The sequence below is a fragment of the Montipora foliosa genome, chromosome 10 (genome assembly GCF_036669935.1).
Source record: "Montipora foliosa isolate CH-2021 chromosome 10, ASM3666993v2, whole genome shotgun sequence".
Taxonomy (NCBI): Eukaryota; Metazoa; Cnidaria; class Anthozoa; order Scleractinia; family Acroporidae; genus Montipora; species Montipora foliosa.
The window spans coordinates 12,100,306-12,112,386 of NC_090878.1; the positions used below are offsets into that span (position 1 = coordinate 12,100,306).

The 12,081-nt window shown below is 41.6% G+C and overlaps 1 pseudogene; it reads right to left on the reverse strand.

Annotated features, from left to right (window-relative positions):
• Window positions 1–1,455: 1,455 nt before the first annotated feature.
• Window positions 1,456–12,081, reverse strand: part of LOC137972472 (tetratricopeptide repeat protein 28 pseudogene) — a 61,020-nt pseudogene continuing 50,394 nt past the window's right edge.

A 12,081-nucleotide genomic window follows, 5' to 3' on the forward strand; every position in this document is an offset into this window, starting at 1 on the left:
GTAGGTTTTTCCAGTGCAGAAGTCCGAAATTTTGTTCCGGGCATTTTCTTCTCTCTTCAAATCATTACCCCTTATTTCGGTCGCCATTAATTAGCTTATTTTCCAAAAGAACCTCTCTTCCCTAGCAGAATGACCATGTTTTTCATTGGCTGTTGTAGACTGAGTCTTTACTATCCGAGTTCGTCTGTGGAACTGTTGCCCTCGTTTGCTCTTTTTCAATTTCGCCCAACATAAAATAGAACCGAAAAATCAAGAAACTTTACCGAGAAAACACATAACCTTAGCAAAAAACAAACTGTATATATTGTGGAATACGGTTCGCCAATCATTGCGCGCAGGCTATTTGAGAGAATAAGACCACACTGCTTCGAGTAGTAAATGATCGTTTTCGATCCTGAATCACAACGAAAACTCACGCACGCAAACGATGATGAATGCAAATGTGTGCGCGTGTGCCTTTTAAAAATTCTGTACTGGCTTATTAATAAGCCATCTCCTAGTTCATGTCCACCTCCTCTTCAAAGCGAGAGAAGCTTTTTTGATGGTAATATGTTCTACTTTACTAATTTTCATGAAAAAAACTCCGCACTTAGACTCGCTTTGAAGAGGAGCAAGACATAAACTCGGAAATGCCATAGTCAGACAGTCCTCGGGGATTCCACTTGCTTCATTGTCAAGAAAGGTAAACTCCGGTGACAACACATTTAAGATGACGAAATTTACCTTATACCAGATACCAGGTCAAATTGCCGTTATAGAGATGGATCGTATCGTGTGTTTCCACTCACATGATCACTAACCTTGTCCTTCGACCGAAACAAAAAAAAAAACGTTTGCATGATAATAGAGCTCAATTCGCGGAGAATTAGTTGGGGACACCAACATGGCCGCTGTTCCTTTGTTTAGGGACACCAACATGGCCGCCGTGCATCGCGTGAAAACACTCTCTAGCTGTGACCATCTACATCTTAACGGAAATCGTTGGCTTTCAGTTCTAGTTTTTTTCAACTACCTCGCAAATTTTCAACTTGTCGCTGGCTTAGAGCTGAAGCTACTTTTCAAAATGACAAGAGGACGTGTTCAAAAACAACTCCAACAGTCCCACGAAGAAAGCGATTGACAAGTCCCTTTTTCTTATGGACATGACCTAGTTTCGACCCATCAAACTAATAGCACAACTTTAGTTGTCGGAAAAAAACGAATCACACACTCGCGAGACTACATGTATTCGTTTCTTGGATAATGACTGCATACGGGGTTGAGGGTGGCAAAAAGGATTTCCGTGACACGTGATAGCCCTAAAATTATTAGCGTGATGCGTGATCGGACCCAAATTAGGCGCGGGATGCGTGATTGGACATAGCCGTGCGATGCGTGATCTATTATTGCACAAAGGCATGACGCCCGAGTTACGCCTTACTCGAACACAACTAATGAAAATGTTGATGTGCGATCTAAGACATGTAATTGACGAAAAGAACGCTGGATACAGTATATTAACCGCTAATTCATTTCAGGCTGCAGTTGAGCATCACTTACATGTACGTGATGCGTGATGGCTTAATTTTTCATTTCTGTGATGCGTGATGGCCCACCAAAAATGAGCGTGATGCGTGATAGATACGAGATAACATTCTCAGACTGTAGAAAGTTTAAACTTGCAATCCATACTAATTAAGGACGGTGCCTACTATTGCTATTGCGCATACGTTCTGCGCATCTCGAGATACTCGGATTTCCTATCGGTGGTGCTTATTAATACAGGGATATTTTTGTGCGGTTCAAAACTATGCGGAGAAAGCAGAACTTAGCAAGTGCTCTTGGTATCCAAAAAGAAAATTGGGGGTAAACACGGATTTTTCAGAGATAATTAAGGTTGAATTTGGAAAAGAACGCCATACATTGCTTTGTATTTTAAAGCTTTTTTCAAATATTCTTGATTAATTATCTTCGAAAAATGGTTGGTTACCCCAAATTTTCTTTTTGGATTTCAATAACACTTGTTAAGATCTGCTTTTCCCGCATAGTCAGTGAACCGCGCAAAAATACCTTTGAATTAGTAGGCACCGTCCTTAAGAAACCAAGCAACACTTCAATTTCCTAGTTTAATTAGGTTCTGGAAGTTTCCCTCAGGAATCGCGTAAAGAAATCGCTTTCAGAAATCATCCAAATCTTAAATTTACTTTGCTTATGAGACCTTTTTTCAATGCATACTAATTAAAAATCAAACAACTTCTAGTCTTTTGTGTTTTTTACATTCTGAAAGATTGTCAAAGAGATCGCCCCTTTTTGAGATACGGTACCTCCGTGGCATAATCTCTGAAAATCAACATGTGAAACTTCGGAATCCCACTTGTTTGATTCTAGGCCCTATTTCTAGCAATGTTTCCCATACATTACTTACATTTAAGGTATAATAATTACAATACCACGATGTAATTTCTACTTTCCTATTTTAGTTGAGCCTTGAGACATTTGCCTAAAAAAACCCGGCCACTTTTTAAATTTTGCTTTTGCCCGTCTTATAAAATCTCAGAAAATCGAAACTTACAACACTTTTGAAAGGCTTGCCATTTTTGTTATTGCAGGCTTTTTATCTCGAATTTTTTCGTTACAGAAAGGCCCGACACGTCTTAGGGCCTCCACAGACAAGACAATTAATTGTGGATAACTACCTTTCATCGAAAACGGAAACTCATCAACAACTATGTCAGATGGAAGCAATCGACACACTGGAGTATTTCGTTGTCGATTACAAAATTATTCCTGGGAGAACTTGGAACTAACATTCACTGCACATGTTCAAATATGATAATTGTCGACAACTAAACTGCCTATCCCCACCCTGAGCTTCCGTTGCATTTCTGCAAGTGAAAGCCTCAGTCTGCAGGAGCTTTCCAATCAACTCCACCATTTCTTTTGCATACGGCGACTGTTCATAAATGGGTTTACCAAGGGGCCAAGTGACTTTCTTTAACCACGGATCGCCCACAAGCAGCACTTCACTCTTACTGTTAAAATCGATAGGTGCACTAGTGATCAATTTTAAGGCGGTCAGTGAGGGAACAGTACAGATCCTGACAGTGTCACTCAATGCAGAAAAAGGAGCCAAGCAAAATGGTCCATCAGGAACAAAGATCAAGTCATGACCCTGGAGCGAGTCTGCAACGGGACCAATTAAAACATCATACAAGGGCCTCAAGCAGTTAACGGTGGAGCTCCTGCTATGTTTAAAAGTAGTTTCCATAAGTGAGTAGGCACTTCCATTTTCGATTTCCGTTAGCCTAAAATTTATCTCGCTCCCTCTTTTCAGCATCCTTTACTGACAGTGTTACCTTCAAGTGCTATAAAAACTGTTTGTGAAGGTTGATATTCTAATAGAGAAGAGATAGTCTCCTTTGTTGTGACTCCCGAGGATGATTCTCTATCAGCATGGTATTGCACTTTCAAAGTGTCTGTCAAAGTCTGTGCTCTTCCTTGTTCAGCCGCATACAAAGCCTCATCAATCAACCCAGACTCTGATACGCTCTTCCCTCCCCAGCCCTATTCCCTACTTAGCAATACTAACATTTTGGTTGTGGTATTCTAAGGCTTGTTTAAAATCACCCAGACTATGATACGCATTACCGAGATTGCAACGGGCTCTTCCCTCGCCGGCCCTATCCCCAATTTCTTTCGCAATACTGAGATGTTCTTTGTGGTATTCTATGGCTTGCTTAAAATCACCCAGACTCTGATACGCATTGCCGAGATTGCAATAGGTTCTTCCCTCGCTGGCCCTATTCCCTACTTCTTTAGCAATACTAAGATGCTGGTTGTGGTACACTATGGCTTGCTTAAAGTCACCCAATCTCTCATACGCATTGCCGAGATTGCCATAGGCTCTTCCCTCCCCAGGCCTATCCCCTACTTCTTTAGCAATACTAAGATTTTGGTTGTGGTACACTATGGCTTGCTTAAAATCACCCAATCTCTTATACGCATTGCCGAGATTGCCATAGGCTTTTCCCTCTCCAGCCCTATCCCCTACTTCTTTAGCAATACTAAGATGTTGGTTGTGGTACACTATGGCTTGCTTAAAATCACCGAGACTATGATACGCATTGCCGAGATTGCCGTAGGCTCTTCCCTCTCTAGCCCTACCCCCTACTTCTTTAACAATACTAAGATGTTGGTTGTGGTACACTATGGCTTGCTTAAAATCGCCCAATCTCTTATACGCATTGCCGAGATTGCCATAGGCTCTTCCCTCCCCAGCCCTATTCCCTACTTCTTTAGCAATACTAAGACGTTGATTGTGGTACACTATGGCTTGCTTAAAATCACCCAGACTATGATACGCATTGCCGAGATTGCCATAGGCTCTTCCCTCTCCAGCCCTATCCCCTACTTCTTTAGCAATACTAAGATCTTGGTTGTGGTACTCTATGGCTTGCTTAAAATCACCCAGACTATGATACGCATTGCCCAGATTGCAATAGAATGCTCCCTCCCCAGCCCTATCCCCTACTTCTTTAGCAATACTAAGATGTTGGTTGTGGTACACTATGGCTTGCTTAAAATCACCCAGACTATGATACGCATTACCGAGATTGGAATAGGCTCGTCCCTCCCCAGCCCTATTCCCTATTACTTTAGCAATAGTAAGATCTTGGTTGTGGTACGCTATGGCTTGCTTAAAATCACCCAGACTCTGATACGCATTGCCGAGATTGCCATAGGCTCGTCCCTCCCCAGCCCTATTCCCTATTTCTTTAGCAATACTAAGATCTTGGTTGTGGTACACTATGGCTTGCTTAAAATCACCCAGACTATGATACGCATTACCGAGATTGCCATAGGCTCTTCCCTCTCCAGCCCTATCCCCTACTTCTTTAGCAATACTAAGATGTTGGTTGTGGTACACTATGGCTTGCTTAAAATCGCCCAGACTATGATAGGCATTGCCAAGATTGCCATAGGCTCTTCCCTCGCCGGCCATATCCCCTACTTCTTTAACAATACCAAGACTTTGTTGGTGGTACTCTATGGCTCGCTTAAAATCACCTAGACTCTTGTAGGCATTGCCAAGATTGCAATAGGCTCTTCCCTCACCGGCCCTATCCCCTACTTCTTTAGCAGTACCAAGACTTTGTTGGTGGTACTCTAGGGCTTTTCTAAAATTTCCTAGACTGTTATAAGCACTGCCGAGATTGCCGTAAGCGATTCCCACTCCCGCCCTATCCCCTACTTCTGTTGCAATACTAAGATCTTGGTTGTGGTACTCTATGGCTCGCTTAAAATCGCCTATACTGTAATAGGCATTGCCGAGATTGCCATAGGCTCCTCCCTCCCCAGCCCTATCCCCTACTTCCTTCGCAATACTAAGATCTTGGTTGTGGTACTCCATGGCTTTCTTAAAATTACCCAGACTGTGATACGCATTGCCAAGATTGCCATAAGCTCTTCCTTCCCCGGCCCTATCCCCTACTTCTTTTGCAATACTGAGGTCTTGGTTGTGGTACTCTTTGGCTTGTTTAAAATTGCCCAAGCTATCATAAGCATTGCCGAGATTGCAATAGGCTTTCCCCTCCTCGGCCCTATCCCCTATGTCTTTTGCAATACTAAGATTTTGATTGTGGCACTCTATGGCTTGTTTAAAATTGCCGAGACAGTGATGGGCATTACCGAGATTGCCAAGGACTCTTCCTTCCTCGGCCCTGAAACCTATCTCCTTAAAAATGCCTAATGCTTCTGTGTAATTTCTTATGGCCTGTTTAAAATCAGCTACGCCATCAAAGTAGTTGCCCAGACTGAAACAAGCCAAACCCTCTTCTCGTCTGTTTCCCTCCTTTCTTGCAACGCTTAGCTCTTTCATGTGCTGCTCCAAAACGTCCAGCTTTCTATCCGCCATTCTTGATAATCAGAACCGGGAAGGTTTTGTGCACCTAGAAGATATATGAACAAAAACATAAAAAGTTGAATGCCATGACTGCAAATGCTATAAACAGCAAGGTTGTTTGAATGGTGAAGGAACTATTTTTTCTGGCAGTCTTTCAAAAATAAGTGCCCGCTTTCTTCAGTTCATCAGGTGACCCAAGCAATCACTTCGATATAAGGAGACATTACAGAATGAATAGGAATATAGCGTGTAACTGTGTTCGACGTATACTATTTATGTCGTTTTTCAGTTGCACAGGTTTTATGATATCCCATGGGTATATATCGATTCGAGGCCTTTTGACACCATCTTGGGTTGACTGACACTTATGTGATATGTATTGAAAAGACATATGTTTCCTGAAGCCATAAATGGTCAGGATTCCATTAAATACGCGAGTATTCTGATTGAAAAAATCGGTCCGAATGCGTACAAGTGTCGCTTACAGAATTTCGCTGCTTTTATGGGAAGCTGACAAAGGACACTTTCCCTTCAACAAATATCAGTGGTACAAATTTTCGAAATTTTTGCTGGTCGAATGGAACACGTCCGACCACATCCCAGAATGCGAAGTCATGTGTACTGATATGTTTATTCTTCTTTTGCTTGTCCACATGAGCTCACGTTCAGTAGGGAGACTAACACCAACATCTCTCGTGAATGGAACTCGAAAGTTCCGGTAATACTGGAAATTCCAGCAGAGATGTGTAATGAAAACGTATTCCCAAATTTTCGAAAAAATTCCCGGAACTTTGCCTGTTCCATTGAGTTTTGGCCTGGAAATCTCCAAATTTTGGTTGAATGGAAAGCATCCAAATTCTTGGTATGTATGCAGTCAATTATCGAGTCAAGTTACAGTTAGATAGTTTTCCATTTAACAAATCGAAAGTGGTTCAGCGTTGTCTGTACTCTTATTGACAACGATATTCGTTATTACAGTGGTCAAAATGTTGTGCGCCTTGTGGGTCCACAATAAATTTTGACCAGCTTTTCTTGTTTTCATATTCACAGTCCAGTATATGATTCATTTAATATATCACTTTGTTCATTGATTCATTCCTCACGGGAAAATTAGGACCCACAAATGACCAGCTCCCACAGTCAGTGGCTTCATAGCTCAATTGGTTAGAGCGCCGCACCAGTATTGCGAGGTCACAGGTCCAAACCAATTATTATTACTATTATTATTAAAACTTCGGAGCAGCATGAAGTAAGATATTGCTTTGATGATCCATACGATGTTTTTGAAATTGATTACAGAATGCCTGTTATATTGGTAAAACCAATAGACACTTCGCCACTCGCCTCCGACAAACATTCCCACATCTTTAAGCACTTGAGAGGTTCTGAAAATTGTCCCTCCCTTTGTTCAGAAGACTGTTTTAAAATCCTCGATTCTGCTTCCACACGTTTCCAATTGAAAATTAAAGAAGCTATGCATATCCTTTGGGAGGCGGATATTTCGAGGATTGAGCCTGCCATAAATGTGGCCAGCATTGTGACCACAAACTAGCCTTCGTCTTCTGGCAAGTTAAATTCTAGACTGTGTTTGATGTCCTGTTTGATTCACAGGTTGAGGTTGCTTTTTGCCGAGTTAAACTTAAGATATTCCTCTTTCCTTTGGTTCGAAAAAACATGCTAACAATTGATGAACTATAAGCAAGTATTTTCCAAACATTTCCAGTCTTGGTGTTGATTACTGTGCGCCGATTTAGAATTTTGCGCGTGAATCCCGCAAGGGGGCAGCCTGGTGAGACCACTGCAGCTGTGTTTACTCGGTATTAAAATTGGTTTCCTGCTTACGTATGTACCATAGCACTTTTTCCATTGACAACTGTAATCTCAGAAGTAATGTAAAACTAATGAAATTCTTGTTCAAAATGAATCGTGTTTATAAAATTGTTTAAAATGTACCACCATCATAAAAGTCGCAAATTGAAACAAGCGAATAGAAGTCTTAATAGCCGACGTTTCAGCGTCATCATAACCCCATTCTCAAGGCACATAACTAGATAAAAAAGGATCTTCGACAACATATAACATGTGTATTACATCCACAAATACAAAATGGCTGCTTACTGAAGCTTATGTCATTTAGCCGAGGGTAGACTGAAACCTATCCTCAACCCCGTTCCCAGGGCCCTAAGCTGCCAGTAAACCATGTGACAAGTGCTCTGCTCACCGACAAAAAATCCAGCCCACCAACCATAACTTGGATGATGACATTACGCTTCGTGTAAACCACACCAAAAAAGGTATTGCGATACATATGGCACCTACGAAAGGTATGTAAAGAACCATACACAAATAACACAACTTCGTATGGGGAAATCAGAAATCACATTTCTTTTAAGACCTCTTTCACCTTCGCAAGACTACATCAACATCAAATCAACGGACAAGAATTCAATGTTCAGTTCCTTGGGGGTCAAAAATGCACAGCACGTGATAAAAGTCGGATCCAGTTTTCCACACATTTGTATCAGTCGACGTTTAAATTAAGAAAATCTCATGAGAAACAAACTTATTACAAAAATACTCCAACAAATCACTTTAGAAAAAGTTTCTTAGCAAGAATCCACAACAACTGCTGGGACATCTTCATCCCTCGCAACTGTAATAGGAACAGCGTTTGCCAGTTTAGAGTTGAGTTTTACTTCCAAAGGGTGCAGTCTCCACAGAGGGCGTCTCCATTGTAACAGAGGCATGTTGCCGGACTTAACTCTCGCTACTGTATTTCGAACTTCACCACCTGGGCCAGGAGGTAAGCGTTGAACCCTTCCAAGGTGACACCGCTGTCTTGGGGTCTTCTTATGTATGCACACAACATCTCCCACTTGAAACTTGCGCAGTCACTGTTAACTCTGTAAGAACAGCGATGCTGTTCTCCAAGTTGTGTGAGATACTCTGTTCGCCAGTGGTTCCAGAGATGATAGAGGATGCGCTATAAGAACGTTGCTCTTCTTGAAAGAGTTTCCTGGGTTTGTGCAACATCTATGGAAAAGTTCTTTGATGGCATTCACAGAATTCTTCTTCGTCCTATAACCAAGTGAGACGGCGTTAGGGATCCCTCGAGCTCATCATAAACGTAACTCAATGGACGTGAATTGAAGATTGCTTCAACTTCTACAATCAACTCCTTTTTTTCACTTTTCCCCTCACACACAAGCCGCAAGACATGCACGGTAACTCGTACCAGTCTCTGTAGACTACTGAACCTTTTCAAAGGAATAATGCATGCAAGATTAAGTTTTCTTTCTGACGTCACTCTGTCAGCCACCATGTTCACAAGAACAGTGCTGTTACATTGCTTCTTTGGACTACTTGAACTTTCCTTCTTCAGTTTGTTCTGTTTACTAACCCCACTGTGAGGTCGAGATTTTACCTTGTAAATTTCTCTTCTTCATTTAACAACCTAGCCCTAATTTTTTACAATGATTTTTCCCCAACTCACCATCCACACACACAGTATTCTCCCCACACTTACCTGCTTTACTAGAGATTATTATTTCAGTTAGTGGAGAGAAACCCTTTCTTGAAGGGGGATTATTGCTGCAGCACCATAATCATGCCACAAAGAATGCTCGTCTACTGCTGTTTTTTTTTTTTTTTTACTTTATACAACTACAGCAATCAACCCCTTTTTTCACTTTTCCCCTTACACACAAGCCGCAAGACATGCGCAGTAACTCATACCAGATTCTGTAGACTACTGAACCTTTTCAAAGGAATAATGCATGCAAGATTAAGTTTTCTTTCTGACGTCACTCTGTCAGCCACGATGTCCGCAAGAACAGTGCTGTTACATTGCTTCTTTGGAGTACTTGAACTTTCCTTCTTCGACTGAAGCCAAGTATCGGGTTCTGACTTCAGGGTTATGACTTCAGGGTTCACTGGAAGGGTTCACTGGAAGGTTCGACCAACAGAAGACAGAATTAACCAATCTAGTCAGAACCAGAGCCTAACAATTCCAGTCGTGGTATGGTATCCCCATTGATAGGTGCAACCCGTGCCTTTGATGTCACAAGCTCGGCGAACACGGTTCCGTCAGTCAACTTGACACGCAAATATACAACTGCTCCGTACTCTTTCTCAGATGCATCAACAAACCCATGAACTTGGACAATCTGCAGATCTGAAAATGATACACCGCAAAAGTAATGCCTTTTCAGCTGTACTACTCCAAACATTCTTGAATCTTGAGCTTCAGCAACTTTTCATGAATAAACATTTCAACAGGATCGTCCCAGTCCATCTTTGACTTACAAACAGATTGGAAGATTATCTTCCACAGAATGATAACTGGGCTCAGTAAACCAAGTGGGTCATACAGCTTGCTCGTCCATGTGAGAATACTTCTCTTTGTAACAGGGCAACCATTGTTGGTTTTCATGGGAGAGGCCAATTTTAGACAGAACATATCATTTTTAGTGTCCTATCCAACTCCAAGTACTATACACCTTACACTGCAGGGGTCACCTTTCGTCTTGAACTGAGAACTTGAGAACGTCTGATCTTCTTCTTGAATCTTACATTCTTCAAAAGGCTTGGTTGGGACATAAACGTCCAGAGGAAGCACTCTTTCATATTCTTGAATTCTTTCGTGAACTAGTGCAGAATTACATACCCACGTTTGCACATTAAGTCCTGCATTCTTGAAAAGTTCTTAAACATCTCGAAGACCAGATCAGCAGAGTTAAGTGCACCCACAAATCATCCCCATGCAGGCTTTTCGACAAACACTCAACAAATTCTCCGGGAATATCAGTGGAGGTTAAGTGATGAAGAATAGTTGCATTTAACGAGCAGGGACTGGAGGAAATGCCAAAAGGAACTCTTGCAAATCTGTAAACTTACGTACAAAAATTTGGTTTTATCAACAGAGTTGATAATGTAAATTGGCCACCGTACAGAGATTCTAAAGGCTGACGTTTCTAGCGTTAGCCCTTCGTCACAGTGAATCAAGGAATTGTGGGTTACGTGTAGTTTTTATAGTAGAGTAGGAGCTACGCTATTGGTGGTAACATGGTTACGTGTATAAGAACTACACGTAACCCAGAATTCCTTGATTCCCTCTGATGAAACGAAACGAAACGTCACCTTTTAGAATCTAGGTACGGTGGCCAATTTACATTATCAAGTCCGTTGATAAAACCAAATTTTTGTATACTACTTCCCAGCCAACGTAGCACCAAAGTTTCTTTAGAAACTACCCCCTTCATTCATTTGTAAACTTAGGTGTTTGCTACTGATATCACTGACCCACAAGAAGCGAAGATAGTCACAATCTCCTGGGTCAACTGAAATGTTCAGAAAGGCCTTCTCTGTGTCTCCTGAAATAGCCACTTTATGAACACGGAACGTCAAAGGCACCACACACGAGAAAATCGTTTGTTCTTAGCACTGTCAGAGTACAAAGCTGAAGTAGAATGAAGTGACTCACCTCTCTAGAGTTCACAAGACATTGTTCTCTAAGCTGAAATTCCTTGTGAAATTCAGTCAAATTCCATGTTTCTTATTCCAAATTCCTTGGAATCAAAATTCTATATTTCTCTGGTAATTCCCGCATAATAATCAGAGATAAAAAAACAACCATACATTTCAGAAGAGATTTCCATACTTTCTAATCCACAAACAATTGTGACTCAACTGTGTCGTACAAACTTCCGAGTCGCTTAACTTCGCTTGTAGATGCAACCTTGGGCTCGAGATCACAACCTGTCGGTTTCCGAATCTTCGTTTGGGTAATTCCACTGCCTTTACGTAGTTAGCGCATGTCAGGGTAAGGCCAGCGACAACGCTTTGGGCGGTACCTGTTAGAAGTGACTTCAGATAGTTGAATTTATCCACTCCAGACAGGTTTGAATTCTTATCAACCGCTGACTCGAAAGATTCTTAAAAGGGATACCACTCAATGGAGTTTCGGTGAAATTTCTTCAGCTCGAGATTAGGAAGCTTTGCGTGCGCGCAAACTGTATGGAGATGACCTTGAGCAGTTCCCATGCTTTCTGAAGAACTGGATGGCTGTGATGAGGGCAATTCCCGATTTGTTCCTTTTGATTCCTGCAATGCCCTTGCACATTCTAAATCCACCATACACCCTTGAATTAACAATTATTGGATGAGGTTGAGCATGACAGCGATAATTGTAAAGGCTAAAG